The following is a 22,652-nucleotide window of genomic DNA, read 5'->3' on the forward strand; positions in this document are numbered from 1 at the left end:
AAACAGAAAACAGAACATCACACAACCAAAGCAAGGATCCAACAAAGACTAAACTGAAAACCAGGACTTACGCTGCGCTGGAACGGCCACTGAAGTCGGAGCTCTGACTTGGAAAGTTGGAGAAAAAAATCTGGCCCGACTTCACCCAAAATTCGCTCATCTGACATCACACAACGATGGCAGCAATGGTACAGTAGCGTTCCTAAACTATATATATAGTAGTATATAGCTATATATAGTGCTAGTAGAAGGCAATTTGTTTGAGAATACAAATACAATGGAAAATTAAATATATAAAGGCGTTTTACCTGACACGTTGTTTCCTCTCATCTTCTTTATTTAAGTATGCCAGAAGGCTGACGTTATCACTGCACTGTAAACCCGAATAAGTTAGCAGAACTCAAAAAAAGTGAGGCAATCAGTTGCCACATTTTTTTTGAGTTCACAAACTCAAACATTTAAATATATATAAGAGCTTAAATATTTGGAGTTGATATTACATATACTTTTAAATTACTCATAAATTGTAATTACTGATTAGGCCAACTCAAAAATTGTCAGTAAATGGTACTCAAATAATTCATTCATCTTTCTCATTGCAATAACTCAAGATAACTTAATAATTTCAAGTATGAAAACTCAGGATTTCATGTTCAATGAACTTAACATTTATTAGTTTTTTCTTTCAATTTTCTGATTACACATGACTCAAAAACATTGACTTGCTTAAACTCGAAATCATTTACTTTCACACTTAAATTATTTGTGGCAACTGATTGCCTTAAACATATTAAGTACTATTAACTTAAAAGTAGTAGTGGAAAATATTCAAAATCAGGAAACTGTTAATACAAACATTACCCTTTGAGTTTAGAAGAATTATTTATCCACATCTGTGCCTTGTAGCATAAAATGAAACATAATATTTGAAAGACACAATTACAAAGGCACAATTTGGGCCATCTGGTTGTAAACTTGCAGTGCAGCAATGTTGACAGTTTACAAAACCATTCCCCAAACTACACCTTGTAAAAACAAAATTTCATATTGTAAACACTTAGCATATCGGTTCAACGACAATAAAATGTAAATTACATTAATAACTTGTGCCAGCCATTTGGCTGAAAACCAGTTGAACACTGTGGAGCAGCAACTTGAACATCAACAGTTGAAAAATAGTCACCGTGGACCATGAAATATTCTTGTTGTGGACTATGCTCCAACAGGGTGAGCCCTCAGAATCCACAACTCCTTTTCAGATCTAGAGTTACACATGTAACATGAGGTCATTTGAGAGTCTGTAGCTTTGGTGACAGTTTAGAGTTATCCAGACCAAGCAAGATTTTTCTGTGTGAACTCAAACGTGTTGGTCAGTCCCTTCGGATAGGCGAGATGTAGAGCATAAATCAGGCGAACATTACCAGAAAAGGCATCAGCGAGCCTGGGAGGTCGACCACCACATCACCCTCTAGGATGACGGAGATTTTCGCTGGGTGGTAGTGAACTGGGCTTGTGGCATCGTCACTCACGGTTGTGGAGGACCACTGACGCATCCCCAGGTCTAGCTCATCCATAGCATCCTGAAAAAATGAAAGGGACAATAAAAATATTAAAAACCAAAGAAAAAATATAATATTTAGTATTTTTGGAAAGAACAGAGGTTGACTGAAAGAGCTGTGAAAAAAAAAAATCTATCTCATACATTTTTAGAGCAGTTGTTTTGAGTGGACAAAATGTCCTCAAGGTTCTCAAAGGATGGATTTTGAAAGAGGGTTAAGGTTTCTAAACATCTTGCCAAATGTTTGCAGTTTGAACACTGGACCATTTACATAAATGTTAATGTGTGTTTTCCTTATATACATAAGTAAATGAAATGAAAATATGAGTAGGTTAATTTACAGTACAATAGGCTTGATATTTCTTAACGGGACTTACCACACATGTTCTGAAAATCCTGACACTTCCTCGCATGAATACACAGGAAGGGCATGGAGAATAGTGATACGCCTTGTGTGGACATCATGTACTTCCTAAGAAGATTAAAATAGTGTAAATACTGTGACAAGTTTACTAATCAAACCCAATACCAGTCAACGCATTTTATTAGCTACCACAATAATATCTTCCACTAATAACCTGCTGACTTATCTGATGCATTTGTCAAATTCAAACACTTATTTAAACCTTTAAATTCTCAACATTACACAAAGACTGCACCTGTGAATTGTATAATCACCTGTGTATCATGGACTTTAAAATGTCAATAGCCGCGTCTGCAGTTTTGCCCGTTCTGAAAGCTTTCTGCCCTAAACAAGGCCATTAAGCGAGGAGTGTGAAGATCAAGTTCGGCATAGAAAGTATTGGGAAGGTTCTGGTTAGTAATGCGTTGAAATACACCTGCATTGTGGAAAGGACAGGTACAGAAAGCAGAAAGAAAGAGGAAAAGACATTATTTAATCTAGGATGAATGCATGGATAACACTGCACACAATGTGATATACAGTACTGTCTGGTACAGATGAAAACAGATGAATGGTTAATCAACATTACCTCAGACTGCATACGAAGAGCAGGCCAGAGCTCCATGAGCTCTTTGACTGAGTGGGCTGGACGTCACAATAGTCTATCTGTACACTAACCACAAAGAAAAAAACAATTTTATTTAACCAGCTAATTGAACTTTTAGCTAAACACAACACGTAGTGCTACAGTTTTCTGCTGCAGAGAATAACTTTTAGCTAGACACAACACATGGTGAGCTAGCTTTCTGCTTTCACACACTGATGCAGCTTCAATACAGATTACCACACACGCACACAGCCTGGCAGTTGAACCAGAATTTGCCAACAGGTAAAAAAAAAACAAACAAAAAAAAAACGTATCACCTATCTGTGCAGTGAACCAAAACCACTCATTTGAACTGCAGAAAATGTGGCTGGTAACATTCATGAATTCTAATCTTAGTAAACACATAGAAAAAGACAATTTTATTTAACCAGCTAATTTAACTTTTTTAACTTTTAGCTAGACACAGCACATGGTGCTAGAGTTAGCTTTCTGCTTTCACACACTGGCGTAGCTTCAGCGAAGATGAAGAGTTTTAATTATGAGCAGTCACTGCATGTTTGGCATCACCAGTCTTTACAACTTCAGAACCTTCGCCATGCAACACAGCTAACGTTAACTGACCAGATGACTTTGCATGTTAGCTTGCTGCTAACCGGTTAACAATTTTACATGGCTAACGTGAGTCACTTAGTCCGTTTTAAAAACACGTTGAACCGTCTGAAACAAACATTAAAGCGAGTTTTATGTCGACTACTTACATTTAATCCAATGGCGCAGAGCTGAGTGCTAATGTTGCCGCCTGGTTGGCTGGTCTGTTGATCGCTCTCCTCCTGGAGTCCTCCGCCTCGCTGTCTGAAGAGGAAGTGCACGCAAATACTACAAAATAAAATCGTGTGAACACTTCCGGTGGAAGGTGCGCGTGTGTAACCTACACAGTACAAATCTATCTGATGCAACGGATTTATTCTTAATTGATTCTTGGTTTGATTTATTCATGTTTAATAGATACGCTTTTATTTTTTTGGAATTCTCTTTTTATTGGTTTTCTTATTACAAACAATATCACAACAGATACAAGCCCTACAATATGAGTGTAAATGTACAACCAAAAAAAAAAGGAGAAAAACGGAACTGAAACAGGTCCTACCAAGAACAAAAAAAAAATAAAAACAGATATGCTTATAAGTAACTATGAGTTAATTATTTTAAGTAGGTTACACAAATCTGCAAAAAGTTCATATTCATCAAAAATTACAAGTTTAATAAACTGAAAAGACGGACAATGCTACTGGCAATCAACATTTATAAGTAGAACTTTTGAGAAAATTTTAAGTTAACTATACTAATACCAATTAATTATTTTGAGCATTCGGATTTACAGTACAGTGTATTAAGTTGTATGTAAGCTATGTTTTTAAGTTACTCATCAAAACATATTAGTTAAAATTACTCAAAACGGAACAACATGTTAAATGAACTTGACATAATTAAGTTAATAGAACTTTTTTTTAAACTTTGAGTATGCATAACTTAATTTATTTAAGTACTTTGAACATTTGGGTTTACAGTGTGTTAAATTTTCTTGCCGCTTGCCACAAGAACATTCCCTAGTCATTGACAGCCATTTTTATGATACTTTTATGATACTTCTGACACAGTACGTCTGGAACTCTCTGAAGTCGGAGGTCGGAGTTTTCAACTCGGAAAGATCCGACTTCAGAGTTGATTGGAATGCAGCATTAAATACAAAGTAGACTGACAAGCAGATGAAGTGCAGATGGAGAAAAAGGGTGTAGAAGCTCAGGTGAGGGGAATGAAGTGATAAGGCAGAAGAACAGGCAGGGCGCTGATTGGCTGGAAGAAACTGAGGAGCAGAGAGGGAGTAACGAGGCTGATGTCAGACAGGTGTGACAGAAATAAGGCAAAGACAGGAAGTAAAAAGAGACATTACACATGAGGAGTGAATCTACAAAATAAAGCAGGAAACAGATAAAACATGAATGAAAATGAGGCAAAACAAACAGAAAACCAATGATAAGAAATTTACAGAAAATAACAGAATAGAGCAGGAAACATGATGCAACAAATAAACACTGCAAACCCAATACCTAGAGATCAAAAATCCTCATAATAAAACTTGTAATCAAAGACAGATTACTAATAAAACTTAAAGCTAAATGTCAGATTGTCTTCAACAAGTCTTAAATTCAAGTTCAGGTTTATAAACTGTCATCCCATCTGAAATAATATTTCTCAGGACCAGCTGCAAGATAAAAAACAAATAAAACAGAAAAACAGAAACAGTTAAAAGACACTGAGCAGCACTTAAAAACAGGCAAGTGCAATAGATAATAAAGCGCAATACTTGAGTGAATTAAGTGCCTGATTTAAAAAGTTAAAATGCTTCATAAATACTATTAAAAAGAGAGAAATAAAAAGTCTGAGGGCCTCTGGACACAGAGCAGGACTGTGACAGGTGCCTTGGATTAGCATTTTACTTGAAATGTTACCAGGTCTTAAGGTGGGAAATTGGCCATATAGATTTCCCTGAATATTGATCCCTGCTGCCATTGATCCCATAACTAATGTAGACCAATGATGTACTTAAAAGTGTACAATTTAATGACGATGACAAAATCCTTAGCTTTCTAATGCACAAAGGAACAATGACCTGGCTATTGTGATTTTCATTTTAGATGAATAAACAAGTTGCAGATATGATTTCTAATGATATTTATATTTTAACTATCATTTGTTTACTTGTAGATTGTTTTTTATTTCTTTGTTCATGCTCAGCATCATTGGGCTATCCCTCAATTGATTTGCCTATAGTCTTAAAAAAAGATCTGAATGAATGAAAAAAAAGGGTTACGCAAATAATGATCTCCCATGACCATGACAGGGAAATTCTAGCATAATTCCAGCAAAATACTAAGTTTGGGCTACACATAAGGTAACTTAAGGTATTGATGTGATGACCAGGAGGACAGAAGCCTTAGCTTTCTGCTGCAGAAAGAATGATCTAGCTATTATGGTTTTTATTTTAGATCTATATGAACAGAACTATTCAATGAAAGATCTCCTGCAGCGTGTGTCCATTTTTAAAGGGTTAATTCAATCAACATTACATAGTCAGCGCCCGTAAATCTTTGCACTGACCTGCATGAAATAACTTTACCTAACCTTAAGAATTTACAAGACCAAACTCTTCAGTAGTAGCATTAACAATATTAGCATTAACAACATCTTAGTTATCATGCATAAATATTGTATGATTAATTGATTAGGGGGAAAAAAAAAGTAACTGAAAGCTCAAAAGTAACTGTTGAATGTACTTGTTCAACATCAGTGCTGTGTGCTTCATGTTTCCATCAGTGTACATCTTTGCTTCCAGTTTTAATGAATGCATCCCTGAAATTAGAAGTGCTTGCATAAACTTTTATAGACTTGCAAGACAGATGCTCTGATTAAATCGGAGTGTCGAACGGCCCCTGGTGCTCAGTAGGTTTCTGCTTCCCCCCTTTGACATTGCGCACCCTCAGGCTTCCAACCTTCATATCCGTGCCATCTTCTCCGTCTGCCAGTTAACTAACTTTTCAGACTCTGAACTCCCTGGCTTTCCTTCACCTGTCAGTCCCTCGTAGCCAGCGGTCTTGTGGAGCATATCATGGTCTGTCTCCCTCACTCTCACATTTGTTCTCCCTTCTTACAAACATGATGGATCGACCTGCAGCGCTGTTGTGAACCAGTAGAACTTATCTGTAAAGTTGAAGTTGAGCCAGGGCCCATGGTGGTTCATCTGACACCTGTATGGTGTACATTTGGGACATTTCAGTATAACTCCTGGTATGGATTCAAGATGTTTCTAGATTAGTTAATATTATACTTAACATATAGCTTGATAGCAGTTGAGTAATTCACTCTATGAACAGTTACACTATATTTTCATATTTTTTGTTCCTTTTTGTTGAAAGGAAGAAATCTTTCTTTTAATTTTTAATATATATATTTGGTAGTTATTTTCTATGTTTAAATGATGACGAAATGGTTTCGTCTTTCCATTAAAATAAATGAAAATGACGTATATACAACCTGAATAAATTGGTTTTATTTTTTTCAAAAATACAGAAAAAAACATAATGAGCAACTTGGGAAGAAATTTCCCACAAACTGCAAAAATTAGCTGGAGGAGGGGTTATTAGACATTAAAACAAAACGTAATATTATATTAGTATTTTTTGGTCATCATTTTCTTTCTTTCATTTTTTTTCTGTTTCCCTTTTTCCCCTTCTAATTTTAAGGTAATTTTCTTGTAACTTTTTTATTACTTTCTTGCTATTTTTTGTTCCATTTCTGATTAAGCTGCTTGTCACCCTCTTCCCATATTTTTGACAGAAATCAAGTCAATTTGCTAAGGTATCAAAGGGTTAAGTATAAGCCTAAGGTGATTGGTTGATCATTGTGTGTTCATCTACCAATCTTACAAAATTCTTTTTCAAAATTTTACATTGTTAATTACAAATAAATCAAACATATAGGTAAACCCCAAATAAAGGTAGAAGAAAAGCATCTGTTAACACAGTATTCTCATTGTTTTAAATTGTAGTTTTTACGAAATATAGACATTTAAAGCCATTGTGTTGTCAATTGGTGCTGTAAAAACTATAAAATAAAATACATTTTCTAAGAAGTTAAAGTGTCTGTTCCTTGATGTCTTTGATCATTTGTAGTGTGTGCTAACATGTTTTTGAGGATAATATTAAGCTTTCTTTAGGTTGGTGTTTACCTCATCGCCTCCTGCAGGGCCTATCTCTCAAATGTGCACTGGGCTGTTTTTCTCTTTGTCTGTGACACATAAACAATCCCACACTTTAGGCTGCATCGTGAAGTGTGACCATCCACCGACAGCAATTGACTCTACCAGGGAATGACAACAGGCAGCAGGCCTACTCCCCGGCAACGGCGAGCTCTTTGTGTGTGTGTATTTATGTGATCGGTCAGGCCAGAGAGGCCAAGTGTGGCCGAGTGCCCGCCTCAGCCAGAGCAAACGAGACAGGACAGAACAAGCCATTTTCTCCAGCCCCCTCTGGTTAAACTCCCTATTTTCACACCAGTCGCCCTGGAATTGCTCTGTCTCTCTCTATGAGCGATATCCTGATGGCACAGTGGGCAGCAAACCCCGGCAAGCGAATAGGAGGCAGTCGGGGGTGAGGCGGCAGCGGGGAGGCGTGGGTCGACCAATTAAACGCGAGGGCCACAGAGAAGCAGCTGATAAAATCTCAAATGCTCTGTTTGGGTTTGTTTGGTTTAGTTTTGGTTGGCCCACGGACATGCCTCTCCTGGGCGGTCGGGTTCATGTTGACATCCATCTTGTTTATGTTCATCTGCTGTTGTTTACTTGAGTCAAACACGGACAGGGCCGGGTCGAACGTTGTTGTCTTGTCGGCTCTCTGAGGTGTACGTGACCTTCCCCCGACCCTCCTCTGAGCCCGGCTGGCCACAGGCTGCGCTTTAGCTCAGCAGGTCCAGCAGCTCTCGGATTCCCCCCTAGGTCCTGTTCAACAGCAGAGGATCACAGGGTCAGAGAACCTGGCTTTACTTGAAGTTCGGACTGGATGTCCCGAGGGCTAAATTGTTAAGAACACACTGTCTGGTGCATTACGCTGATTGCTGAGGAGGCTGGCCAGGTATTACAGCACAGCCAGCAGACCTTCCACTCTGTAATTTTCTAACTTATCCCTTAGAAAAATTCATATATTATTGCTGTGTGGGTTTTTGTGATGCACCAGTGGTATTTATCATGTGTTTGTTATTTGCATTATTATTTTGGTTGGCTATTTTTTGTGCCTACTCTGTAAAAAAAAATCTTCTCCTGTGGATTACACAATTGCTTAACCCTATGAAACCTGGATCAACATCACTTTTCTTGTGCTGCTTCTGAGAAAGCATCAAAACGGCAGTCCACAAATCAATGGGTGAAGTCATGGTAGCCATGGCCACTATCTGAACAGTGTATGATTACAACTGATGTTGACACTATCTGTATTTCTACAAAAACAACAACACAATTCTCTGCAGATGAACATCATGCAATATAATAGTACAGCTACTAAATGGACTGGTGTTAAAAGTGGTGTGCAAGGTCCATAAATTGTTTAGAAAAAAAGAAAATTGAACATTTCCCAGGACAACTCTGTCAGCTGAGAGAGATCACGCACTTAGATCAAAAGTTCAACGGTTGCTACTAAATTATAGCCTGACATCGCCAGAGCAATTTGCAAATACAAATGATTTTGAAACCTGCGAATCGTTTTCAATTTTCAAGGTATGTTATCAACAGCTGTAGATCGAAATGCCACTGGATGCAATTGTGTAGATCTTCAACCAATCACAGCAACAAATAATGTGTCGGACAAATGTCAACAGACAATCCTCCAGCGATGAGCAGTGATGGTGAAGCATTAGTATGTTTTTGAGCGACTGTTGCTGTATTTGCCAAAAGAATAAGATAACATTACTTCAACAGAAAGTTCCACATCAGCTGCAGCCAACTGGGTTGTTTTCAATTTGCCTAAACGGGGCTCCTCTTTACTGAGCTAGATTTGTAGCCTGATTTTTAAGAACTGCTCCCAGACCAGCACTGTAACCTGCCACCCACACATGAACAATTAGCACCGCCGACCCTTCAACACAAGAGCTACTGACCGCCCTGAAACCACATTTCCTACAATAACCATGCTCTGGTCAATTAATTCAGTTAGACAGCACATTTAAAGCGACTTAATACATGTGAAACTTGAATAGCATATTTTAAATTGAAGTTCATTCAGGAAATAAAAATTTAGACTATTGCTTGTTCTAATACTGCGCAGCCCATCTCCACTGTTAATGCACCTTTTAGTTACTCCCATGATTTAAAAGGTCCTAGCATTCCAGATTAAAACATTACATTCAATTATTATTTTCATTTTATTTTATATATACAACATCCGTGATTCAACCTGCATTTTCTTTGTTTTTACCCAGAACCAAACGCAGAAATAACACTCAGACAAAACAATGCCTGATTTCAGAATGAGAACAGGTGGGGTGCTTATTTGAATGATGAAGGATGTTGTTTGGGGATGGTGACCAGACACACCTGCCAGTGCAAATACAACACAAGCTCGAAGACTTGTCCGGTTTCCAGTCAATGGACCATGTGTGACTGTTTTCCCAAAACAAGCACACATGATTGTGTGTGTGTAGTTCTTCATTTAAGTGTGATGATTGCAAGGATTTTTAACTTAACTTAACTTTTAACCTTATGTGTTGACATCTATTTACTTTAAATGTGCACCATGACTGCCTTATCACCACAATTATGCAGTCACTATGAAACTACAAGTGAACACATCTGCTCAAGACAGGTATTAAAGATTTAGTAATTCACTGGACTACCAAGACTAAGAGGCTGCATCCAGTGAATTAAAGAATGCTGGAGCCCTCATAAATAATAGCTGTCCAACAGTCAATGGATCTTTATGCAGGCTGACTTGTGAGAGAGATAGTCTCTGCTTCTTATCCCTTTATCTCAACTGCACAGCTGAGAAAAACAGACCGTAGGAAACACTTTCAAGTCCATGGCCATTTTTTGGTACATAAATTAATTACTCTTAAGGGGGAACAAAGGCAGTTGTGTTACCGCAGGGCTGCAAACTGTTTAAGCGAGAGAGCGAGAGAGAGAGCGTGATCCCACTCTCTGTGGAATCAAACGGTTATTTGTTTGTGCTTACATGTTATAATAATTGATTCTGAGTGAGAAGGCATCTGCAATCCCCTGTAGTCCTTAACCAAAGCCGGATTTCTATCAACGCTGGCATCGATTTTTTTGTGTGTATTTGCATCAACACATGACCACGTGCAAAGTCAAGCATGCTGTAAAAAAAAAAGGCATGTAATCACACACTTAACTGTGTCCACATGCACATGATCAAATATCACAAAGTCCCATTCTGAATCTCCGTTGCAAAATCTCTGTTTTTGCTCCCACTCTCTCATTCTCCATGCATGTGCTTTCTCACACGTGCAGGGGGGGCAAATAAACATCAAATATAAATCATTAACATCACATTTGTATATACCATTTATAAATTATCCATGACTCTTCTAATAAGTTGTCAGAGCCACTTTAACTGCCTAATGAAGTGTTATTGATTAGTGTGATGTGTACATTTTTATTATTTGTATTGAATACCACGTCTGGTGAGATTAATTGCCAAGAAAGTCACAAAGAGTTCCCATGGAAATGCAGGTTTTACTCATGAACTATTTAGCCCTGCTTTCCGTGCTGTATATGCAAAGGGCAGACAGCAGTCAGATTATATGCAATAACACAATGTAATGAATAATTGATTCCTGGTTTTCTGGGTGAGAGAAGGAAGAGGTTGCCAGGACAACCAGTAAAGCACTCCTTAGTCTTTCTCAGGCACACACCTACACTTACACTTACACACACACGCACGCATGCACGCACACACACACAGACACACACAAAGTCTGTGATAAGGCTGTCTAATATGCCCCGACCTCTCTGTCTCTAGACACCGCCCCCACATGGGCCGCCTTTAATTGTTTAACTCTGAGGTTCCTCGTCTTTCTCACCTAAACACACACACACACTCACACACACACGCAGGCACACACACACAAACACACACACACGCACACACACACAGTGTTACCTCTGGTGAGGGTAATGCCATACAAGCCTGTGCATGTATATCACACATGTATATTCTCTGCTGGACATCATCACCTGTGTGAAATAATGGTAATGGTCTCATGTTCACATTTCCACCAGAGTATGATATGTTGGTAAGCATTTTAATCACAGATCCCATATTTTCATAATTACAGGGTAATTAGCTGGCAGCAGAATACAGTGTGTGAAATTATGGGCTGTTAAACTGCAGAGTGGATGGGAGCTGGGCACTGCTATCTGTAATTTTTGAGGGTCTATTTAAATCAAGATTGAACCAAATCCCTCAGTTTTAGTGGTGGATATTCACTCCAGATCAGTGACTATGTTTTGCACACTTATATTCCACCACTATTCTGAATAAGACAATATTATGAATTTAATATGGTTCATAAAGACAACATATTCCATTTAGATTTTCCATATTAACCCTGTTTGCAAAATAAAGCCATTTCTGACAGGGTTCCTACACATTTTTATGGACAAAATTTGTTAGGTGTTTTCAAACAAACTGGATTCAAACATACTGAATTCAAACTTCCTGGAAGAGAGAAAATTAAGAAACATACAAGAAGGTAAACAAAACACAACATATAAACAATAAATACATTTTAGGGTAAGCTTCAGAACATAGAATTTGCTGTCATGCTGTATTACAAGGAAGGTTATGAAAGATTACAGTAAAAATGTCATTACACAGCAAAATTCTATGACTTTTCCTAAACTTTTAAAGATTTTTACTTATTCCATGACTTTTCCAGGTTTTCCATGAACGTGGGAACCCTATGATTAAGACGTGGGATATGGGGATAGTTCTAGGGTTATAGGAGCTTTATTTTGGCATATATAAAGCGCATGTAGACTATGCATCTTAAATGGGGTTTTTATTGCAGTTTGCAACACATGGCTTCTTTCCTGTTTACGGTCATTTCTGTGCATTGTATGCAAACCAACAACCTAACAGTTTGCAGTTGGCTGGGGTAGAGATGCATGGCCAAAAGAACAAGTTTATAGTTTATAGATATGTGCAAATTGCAAGAGCAACCTTTTTAAGAAGATAGCTGAAGGTATAAAAAAGGTTTGCATGCTCAAACAAGTCCACATTTGATGGAAGAGTTTGCAAAAATCATATTTTAATGCAAAGAAGCAAAAGGACAAGCAGCTCTAGCTTTTCCACTTGTCAATATTTTGGCCCAGCAGCAATATCAGGGGCAGAAAATTACGCCAAAGTGGAATTGCTAAATACTACAGTTCATCAAAAGGCCACTTAGGGCTCGCTCCAAAATAGAGTAAATCCCCTTTGGCCTATGTTAAAATGCCCAACTCAACAGTAGAAATAAACAGTTTTACAGCCTGGAACAAAAAAAAAAAAGGTTCTGATCTCTTTACGTTTTACTAATGCCCAAAGTTACACATATTTAATTGCATTGGCACTTGAATGACAGGCTGTTTGTGAAGTGTCAGATCAATCTTTGAGTCTGATACCCCGGGCTCCACCCTCTTGTCCAAATACAGTCACTTCTGACTTCAAAAAACAAGATAGTGACAGCTAAAATGCCAAACTTGAGAACTTCACAACAGCCGTCCACAAATGGGTAATTCCACAGTAGCCACGTCCATTATTTATACAATGTACGATTTACCATGTTCAACAACATGTTAAGATATGTTAATCTGAGTATGCACGACTGCATGTAAACCGCATTATTCATTAGCTATGTGAAAAAAAGCTTATTAAGAATATAGTCGTTTTCAGAATAAGGGAAAAACCCAGAAAATTTCATGCATGTAAACACAGTGGGTGAAGTATATTGGTACTGTTAGAAAAAGTGTATTATAGTTGTGTCTGGGGGAAGTGGGTATAGGGGATTTACACTGCAGCATATAAAAAAAAGAAAAAAAATCTGATTAGGAAGTTTAGATTTATATAGCTTGCCGCCTTTGGGCCAGCACACACAAGCTGTGAAGACAGGGGCTGAAAAGTCACAGTCGCAGTTATTCTTAGAGTACAGTAATTCTCACATTCTCCTCAGAGCCTGCCAATGTTGGCGGTGGATAGTGTGTTATTAATTAGTGAGCTTAACGAAAACTTCTCGAGGAGTTGTCTCAGACTGGCTTTTGTCTCGCTTTGATCTGATGGGTATAAACGTATTGAATGGATACAGATGAGTGGCCCTATACAGAGCTCAGTTCACATTTTGCTCAGATTAAAAAGCCTTCCTCAAAGCCCAAGGTTCCTTTGATGCTGTTTAGAAAGAAAAAAAAACCCTTAGGTGTGGCTGAATGATGCAACAGTGAGCTGTTCCTGCTCCTGTCAGGAAAAGAAAAAAAACAGATGGGGGAAAAACAGGCTTTAATTCAGACAAAAGTAGACAGGGACCTTACACATTATCTATGTATATGCAGGGGGTTGAAATGGCTCAGGCTCTGGAGACTCTCTCTGTCTCTATCTTCCTATCTCCCTCCGTAGCTCCGTTCATTAATCAGCCCTTTATTAAACAAAAGCAGCTTCCAGCACTGCCTAAAAGGTGCATAGATAATCTTGACATGAAGACAGAGTATTTACCCTCCGTACCCTTTACTTCTGCACCGCATTCTGCATGGTAATGGAGGCAAAAAAAAAGCTCTTGCGGTGTATAAAGACTGATTGAAAATACCAACCTTTGTAAATATTACGTACAATTCCGTTTAATGGTCTTTGAGTTATTGTGCTTCAGAAAGCCAAACATCTGCTGCCAAGTACAGTCTGTGCCGATAGAGGTGACGTGCGTGGACAAAATGAATGGTGAGGTGAATTATCCGCTGTGGAGAGAGTCTGGAATTTAATTACTGCCGTTCGACACTGACGTTTTTAAGGACACGGGCAATTTCGAGGACCATTGTCTAAGCACTCGCAGGGAAAGCGATACAACAGAGTCGGGCAATCAAGCATCCCACAGCTCGGAAAACTGGGCCAGGATGTACTTTCTTTGAGCAACAGACAATTTAGAAGTTACAGTTTACTAGTCTATGGCAAAGGCACTCAAGAGAGGGGAAAAAAATCATAGAGTGTAAAGGTCCGATGTGTATAACAATGACAATGAGGCGTCGAACTGGAAAGGAGCCCTTAATAGGTACCTTCCTGCCCTGGGGACCACACTTGCCTCTTATTGGTCATCCATTCACAAGACAGCAGTGCATTCTCCTCGCTGCCAATCAGCCAATTACAGGCTCCATAACAGGAGGCCTGCTGGCAGAAAGGCAGCCTTTACAAGCCCTGCATCTCAGGCAGGGGAGACAACCCTGTCACAATCATAACTATGATGAATATGGCCGCGAGTTTACGGCAACACCGCTGTTTCGGGTAATGCGAGGTGGGCGTGAAACGGCCATTCATGGGGACCAGACAGTGTGACCTCCTTGGAGGCTTCGGAAAACGCTGTAAAATACTGTTAGATGATGAGAAGGGCAGGGAGAGAAGTGTTAATCCAGACGTAGTGAACATTTATTAGTGTTAGAGGGAAGGGGCAGCGCTAATGTTGCCTCTCACTCACTGGCTGCTAATGAAGCCCGTTATGAGGGAGTGTTGAGTTGAGCAGGAGGGCAGAGCAGAGGGATATTTTGTTACCTCTGCTTTAATATTCAGTTCTTTTATAGAGTAGTGCCAGTTCATTTTATCCTGCAATTATTAATCTGTCCATTTCAACGAGGTCTAAGCAGATTCTGATCAGCATTAGCTGCCTGCCTGTCTGGCTCGAGTCCACATCTCTTTGATTGCACTGGGCATCAATGACTCTACAGCACATTATCTACCCCACCAATGATGCTGATCATTCGGAGGCTCTATGCATTTTAATGTCTGAATTGCAGCCGATCCCGACCATTACAGCAGCAGTGAGCGAGAGCGGTGATAATGACATGATACAAAGGCGTGTGTTTATGTGCAAGCCTGCCTGATGCTCGGAGCTCTCGTGCTTGATCTGTACTTCGTGTTAGTGGGTGCATCAGCCAGAACTGACTGGGACTCACTTTTGCCTCCAGCACAACCCTAAACTCCTCAAGGCGTGCATTCTCAAAAATGCTGTCAATATTTCACGAGCATCACAGAGTTGACTGCAAAGCAACACTGATTCAATAGGGCTCAATCACTAGGTGCCTTATTAGCTGTAGATTTGTGGGAGTTTTGGAACACAGTCCAAAAATCAGTCAATCAGTATGGTTACATGATGTTAGAGAGTCAAGTTACTGTGTTAGTCTGACTAAGACTGTACTTTCAAAATACATGTTAGTCTTACTGAAATTGTCGAATTTCTCAAATTTGAACAAACAGACTTGGATAATTTGGTAAGGGCTCTATTTGTTCTTTCATACATACACCTTAACCTAACCCGAACTGGCCTAATCATTCTGTAGTTCCCACGTTGGGCTTTGACCTGGAAATCCAAAAGCATAAATCTGTAGATCAAAGCAAAAAAAAAAAAAAAAATTGAGAAGGAGAGAAAAAACAAAACACTTGCTAATATATTTAGTATGTGACGTAATGGGTAAACTGGAAGAAGGTTCAATAGCAACTAGCTGAGATGGGGCATATCACCAACCACCTTGGCAGAGTGGAACATACTTCTCAATAAATCGATTTTCCCTCGATGCTTGTATATTTGGACAAGGACAGTAGTCCAATTAAATGGCTATATCGGGCTATAACCGTAGCTTGACTTAACTGTGTATGTAAACGTACTGACTATTTACATGCACTTAAGTAGCCAGGTTACAGTCTGCTTTATGCATAAACCGGCTTTCTTGAACGTCATGTAAACAGCAAACATGATTTGGTTATTGCGACACAGGACTGGAGAAACCCAGCTGGATTGGTCCTGGAGGAAGCAGATTTCTTGGTCATGTATTGTATATGCATAACAGGATTTCTGTTTGGCTTTGTGCATGTATGCATGTGCCTGGCAAAGACTTCAGACTGGAAAGCTGTGACAGCAGTGCCACAGGATGAAAGGAGAGATCATTATACATACCCTTGTGCTGCATCCTTATATTCAAAATAATGCAATTCAGAGTCCAAAGAAAAGTGAAATATCAGGGGATTGGATCAAACTGTGTGTACCATCCATCTCTCTAACCAAATCACTGGAAAAAAATTAAGTCATTATTTGTCATTCTGAGCAACACAGACAGACTGATGCATGTTCTTATACATAGCAGGCTAGATTATTGTAATGCTGTTCTTTCTGGTCTACCCAGGAACACAATTCAAAATTCTGCTGCATGAGTACCAAGTAAGACCAAAAGGAAAGCACACTTTATATTTACTTAATAGTTCTTGCACTGGTTACATGTTTTACAGTTATTATATTGATTTTTAAATTATCTTATTAGTTTATATGCACTACATGTCTTTGCACCAGATTACCTATCAGAAATGCTATGCTATGCTTTTGTTGTGGTCTATGATAATGGGCAAGCCCCTTGGATCCTTTGGTTCTCCCCCTTTACCTTTTCCACAAGGCACAACAGTCTGAGCCATTACACTCCAAGCGACTGAAAAGCCTTTGAGATGATCTGAGAGGATCTTAAAATACTGATATAATCCCACTGGTTTTGTTAATCTTTTATGTCATTTTTTTTTAAATTAATTTTTTTGGTTATATTATGAAAACTTGTTACTTGTTTTTAATCAAAATTCTATTGCTGATTATGATATTTTTTCATTCAATTACATTTTATTATCATTTGACTATTTTTATTTTTTATTTTTTTGTCTTTTGCTTTGATGAACATTGATTTGTTTGAAAGGTGTTATATAAATTAAGTTTGATTAATTGATTGGTTAATGAATTTTTTATAACTACAGCACTCGAGGAGCTCTTATAGAAAACTTATTTTTAATCAACTAAACTACCAGGGATTTCTAAACTACAGCTGCTTGTGCTCAGAGATTTACAACAGAGATCTGATTTAAGTCCTTGTTTTAAGTTAAAAAAATCCAAAACGACCACTTTGTATGGCACTATCCCCGGTGGATAAAAAGCAACTAGTCACTACTAAACACGAATGTTTTGTGCTCAAAAAGCCAGCTCATATACTCAACACTTAAGCAGCACTGATAGGATAAATGTAAAATGTGCAAATATAACATGATTATGGTTGGCAGAAACTTAGAATGCCAACATTTTGTTTTTGTGACTGAACTGAGAATGATGAACTATGTACACATATCATTGTGGTCTAACATTAAAATTTTAATTTTAATTTTCTGCTGGGCTTATCCAGTCCATGGTAACTGCCTGGACCATATGGATGTGTTACTGTTCAACTGCCATGCTTTAAAGCCAAATCATGATTTTTCCTAACCATATCCAGATGTTTTTTGTGCCTAAACCTAAGTATGCGTTAACCACAATACTGAAGCATAAAGTTTTAATGTATTTACTACATAACAACGTACAAATGTAGCATATCCGTTGTTTGCAGAAACATATAAAGTCAATACTTTTCCTGGAAAATCATTTCACAGTCAGAAAACAAAGCTTAGAAGAACCACCAAGTATGACATAAACATGCACAGCAGCCAGTCTGGAAACATGGTCAATTATGAAGCAGCAGCCTACAATATAAGATGTCAAAAACAGACTAAAGACTATTCTACCAAGGAATTGCACTCGGTAGGATTTCATGTGGAAGCTTAAAATTGATTGACTGACTAGATGTTTACACTATCATCAATACAAAGTTCTAGTAGATTCCTTGCTTATTGTGCTCTTCTTATTCCCTGTGTTGTCACATGTTTGCTGGCACAGAACATAGTCAAGTAGGGAAGCACCCCACTGAGGAACATGAATGTTTCTAACTGTGCAGAAGTGAGCATCAGAAATGCACTATGTAATGTCTATACATTGGTATTCTAGGAAATAAACATTGGTAGTGAATGTAAGCTAAGATTAAAATTAGTCTTTGTACCTCCAGAAGACATTATTCAAAAGCTGAGCATGTGGATGCCTCCTTCATGAAGCCTTTGATTACAACCCATGTAAAGTAATCAGAGTCCGTAGAAAACGTGTCTTGTCCTTAGCTGTATGGTTTCATTAGTCCTTTGGAGTACACCACCCAAAGGGATCTCATTTCATTAAAGTGCTAGTTAGTTACCCAAGCTCATTTGAAAGTATTAGCCAGACGACACAGTCCTCGTAGTATCACTGTGCATGCATGTTATCAGCAATGGTACAGTCGTGCCTTTCTTCATACATAATTCAGAGCAACACGAAAGAGATATGGAACATTTTGATCTTTTTTTTCCTGTGGAATGCAAACTTTCCTGATATGTGAGTGATACATGCTGGTAAAAACACATGTCTCATATGCTTAAGGCAACTGACAACTGCATCCGTTCCTGATATTTTGCTTGAGCAGTTTTTAATACAGTTGGTGGATTGGCCAACGGAGTCGGAGAGAGATGAAGGGTGAAGATTGTTTCACTATCAGCAGAGAGCGGCTGTAGCCACTGGCTACTGTGAATAGAGCTGAGCACAGATATACTGGACCTCTGTTGACACAGGTATAGACTTCCTGTTCTTATCCTTATAGGTCGAATGGAGCAGAAGATAACAGGTATTATGCATATAACAAAAGGCTTCTGTGGACTCACTGTTCTTTACATGCATCACAATACTCACCCAGACAAAATGAACAAAAGTCTAGAGAGTATTATTTGCCATGCTATCGGCATGGATAGCAATGATGGTTGGTTGGTTGGTTTGTTTAATTTTTCCTAAAGGATAATCCTAACTGACAAATATTTGCCACACCCAAACAAATACTAATGGTATTTCTAGCAGCCACAGTTGTACTTTTGCACTTCTGTAGGTTTTGTTCTTAGATGCAAATTTTAGCATTGTAACATGCTCAACTAAGATGGCAAAGATGGGAAAACATCAGCATGTTGGCAATGTCACATGTTAGCATGCCCACCCTTGCATTTTACAAATACATCCTCACTGAACCACTGACATGGCGTTTGACTCTTGGTCTTGTTGTTATACAGATACCATTCATTTTCTCAAGACCATCTTGCAGTCAAGTGGCAACTCTGGGACTGAAATGAGTCATTTTGGAACTGCCAAAGACAGTTCAATAAATCAGCCAATTGAGGCTGGCTTCAGAAGCAAGTCAATCCCCATAGACACCCATGCTAAAATGCCCAACTTTCACATAGAAATAGGTTTACAACCTGGTGAAAAATTAATGAATAAATGAATGAATGAATAAATAAATAAATAAATAAATAAATAAATAAATAAATAAATAAATAAATAAATAAATAAATAAATAAATAAATAAATAAACTGTTTCTACTTATAACATTTTAGGTATCCTTCTGCGATACCTATTTTTCGCTGTGGGATGCCATTATCGTGATGTAACAAATACACATTGTGGGAGGATGCAACACATCGTTTTGTTAACACAGCAACCAATGCTGATCATCACAATGGGTAGGTTAGGCAAAAGAGACACATGGTAAGATGTAAAAAAAAACAAAACAAAAACAAACATCCACATGTGAAACAAAATCCAGACTCCTGTACAAAAGTCAGTTGTTTGCGGGACCCATCCACCCCCCCTTCAGCCCTATAAGCGCATTTAGACTCCTTATTGAGTGGTTACTGGCAGCATTATTACCTGACTCCACCCTTCAACGTTAAATGTACATGCAACCAGTTACATCCCACTGCATTCTCAAGTGACACTGCCCATGCACATAGCATGTGGACATGCCTAATGCCATCTTTACATCCGTCAGCAAATGATAATAGCGCTACCATTTCTGCCCAGACACGTTCTTATCTGATACTGTCCAGTCGCATTTTGGTTGAACACAGAGGGTGGCTTTTGGCATCATGCTCTTACACCAAAAGCTCTGACAGAGTGGATGTATTTTACGAGTTCGGAGTCAGAATGAGCTGTATGGACAGATAATCAGGCTCATTTATAATTTATAGCTCCAGTGGTAGCTGATAAAACATCTGACTTGGATTCCATCTGGTACCATTAATGTATTGTAATTTATGCTCTAAAATGGATGCTTTCCTCCCTTTCCACACCCTCTTGACAATTTTTCACATTTCTTCTATCATCTCTTGTCACCAGCTGACGGCGAGCAGTGCATCCTTTGCTCCATATTCATCTGGCTCTCCTTTTTCTGAGATGTGCTTCCCCTTTTGCCATCAGCCCCCCGCCCAGCTCAACCCAGCCCAAAAGCCCTTTGATGTGTCACTTCACATCACACCCTCAAAGCTGTGAAATCTCAATTTTCTGATAAGGGCAACCTCAATTTGTCAGGAGATACTATTTATAGATCTGACAGAGATAGAGCTGCTCGAGTTGCAGTAATTCTTAACAAGTACTTAGAGGCCATCGCCACTTTTGTGTGAAGTAAAAGCAGCGCTGCCCTAGTTGATCCACCTGATAAAGACGCGTCGAGGAAGTAGATTTCAGAGGACACTCGGCAGCGCTTATTTTGCCACTGTATTAGACATGGGTCCAGCGTGGCCCAGCTTCCCGTTTGAACTCGTACCTCCTAAGGGTTTGAGCTCTTTTAATATCTCAATTCAACCCACTTTGTGGATCTTAGATAGTACTGCCTCCATCCAAGCAGCAGTCAAAAGGAAAATGTAGTAGTTTTAGCAGCCTTCGGTGTCAGGTACACATGCAGTTACACATAGTGGTGTTGGGAATGCCACTGTAAAAAAGGCAGTCAGCTAACCTACTCATTACTAACAGGAAATGGTTTAAGCTACAGACAAACTAACTTTTGTCTGACAGAAAGTAAAAAATGCATCGTGCAAGTAAATTTAGTCTAAGAAGTCCTTATCCAAAAAATGTCCTGTTGGCACTAATTATAGGTACAATAAAGACTTTTGGTAAATCTGTAACTAATTGTTGTTTTTATTGTATGTTGCCTGAAACAGGTCTCTCTTGAGAATGATATGTCTCAATGAGATTACCTGTATAAATAAAGGTTAGTTAAATAAATGAAATAATTGGCTCCTTTGATTCGGATGTGTATGACCGGTTCACAATACATTCCACAAGCTGTCTTAGCTTTTTTAGCTTTAAGTGTAAAAATGAAACAACCATTTACATGCCACAATCATATCAACATAAGCAAAATAGCTGTCAAGAATGTACATTTTACAGTCTTGGTCTAATTTGGCTTGCGTTCTTAAAAGTTCATTGAAGCGCAGAGCAAAGTCCAGTTCTTCAGATCAGTACTGGATTAGCTCAGTAAACCAGTCTGTCGCTGAGTATTGGCTCTTACAGATTCTTTGTTCAGGGGGTGCTCATGAACGGCTCATTCGGCTGTATCCTCATGAATAACTCGTTCTTCAGCTCAGGGGGTGTCTGCTCCACAATACTTTATTTATCTGGTAACTTGATATTCTGCCCCAAAGACACTCAGGTCATCAATCTCTCAGTCCCTCAATCATACTAAAGGTGACCAAGTTTTTTTCTGTTGCTGCTCCCAGGCTCTGGAGTAGCCATTCCTCATTATGTCCTGTTCCAGCAGTGACCAGTTTCATTCATTAAAACCTTTTTTGCTTGCTGTAAATTCAGCCTCAAACACCCTTTGCACATGCCTAAAATTATCTAGAGATTATCTGGGAGAGCTGTGTCTAAGAACGCAAATGTTTTAATCAGGTGAATTGCACATTAAACCGGACATTATCCTGCCAGCTACGAAGAAAAATGTTTGTGTAATGTACGAGCCCATGCATGAATAGAGCAGGGGTCTCATTTACTGTGTCTGCACAACACAAGCTCTGAAAGGGGCACATGCCACTTCCCATGCTGAAGTTGCAATCTATAAAAACAAACTTGATGGAAGAATTTGCAGCCCATTTAGGAAATCTCTGACCCAAGTGCACAAACTTTTTGGAGACAAGGGAGCTTAGGGATGCAGATGGTGAGGTGATGAAATCAGATCGTAGAAATTAAATCATTTCAGGAATAATATCTCTTACACATTCAATTTTGCCTCAAGAGTTGCACTGAAAGATTTAGAGTTGGGGCTCTTGGACGTAAAGTTCTTATGCACTGTTGGGATTCTCTTTGAGAGTCTTAAAAAAAACCAAACAATTTATTACAAGTCTGACATCACTATTTTCAAATTAAATGCTTAGCTAGCGTTACCTATTGCATATTCAGTGTGCAGTAGGACAACTGTCTACCCAGAATGAACCCTTTGGAACCTGGATCCACCTGAGTTTTGTAACCTATGGAATCTGGTTTGATTTCTTCTGAAAACAGGAATAATATAATTAGCAACATGACAAGAAATGTCCAGAAAATTGAAGGG

The 22,652-nt window shown here is 38.6% G+C and overlaps 1 pseudogene; it reads right to left on the reverse strand.

Annotated features, from left to right (window-relative positions):
- Positions 1–1,286: 1,286 nt before the first annotated feature.
- The window catches only part of LOC148189520 (uncharacterized), a 71,664-nt pseudogene continuing 50,298 nt past the window's right edge, over positions 1,287–22,652 (reverse strand).

This window comes from Plectropomus leopardus, chromosome 5, assembly GCF_026936395.1.
Source record: "Plectropomus leopardus strain MGB_pleo_1.0 chromosome 5, ASM2693639v1, whole genome shotgun sequence".
Taxonomy (NCBI): Eukaryota; Metazoa; Chordata; class Actinopteri; order Perciformes; family Serranidae; genus Plectropomus; species Plectropomus leopardus.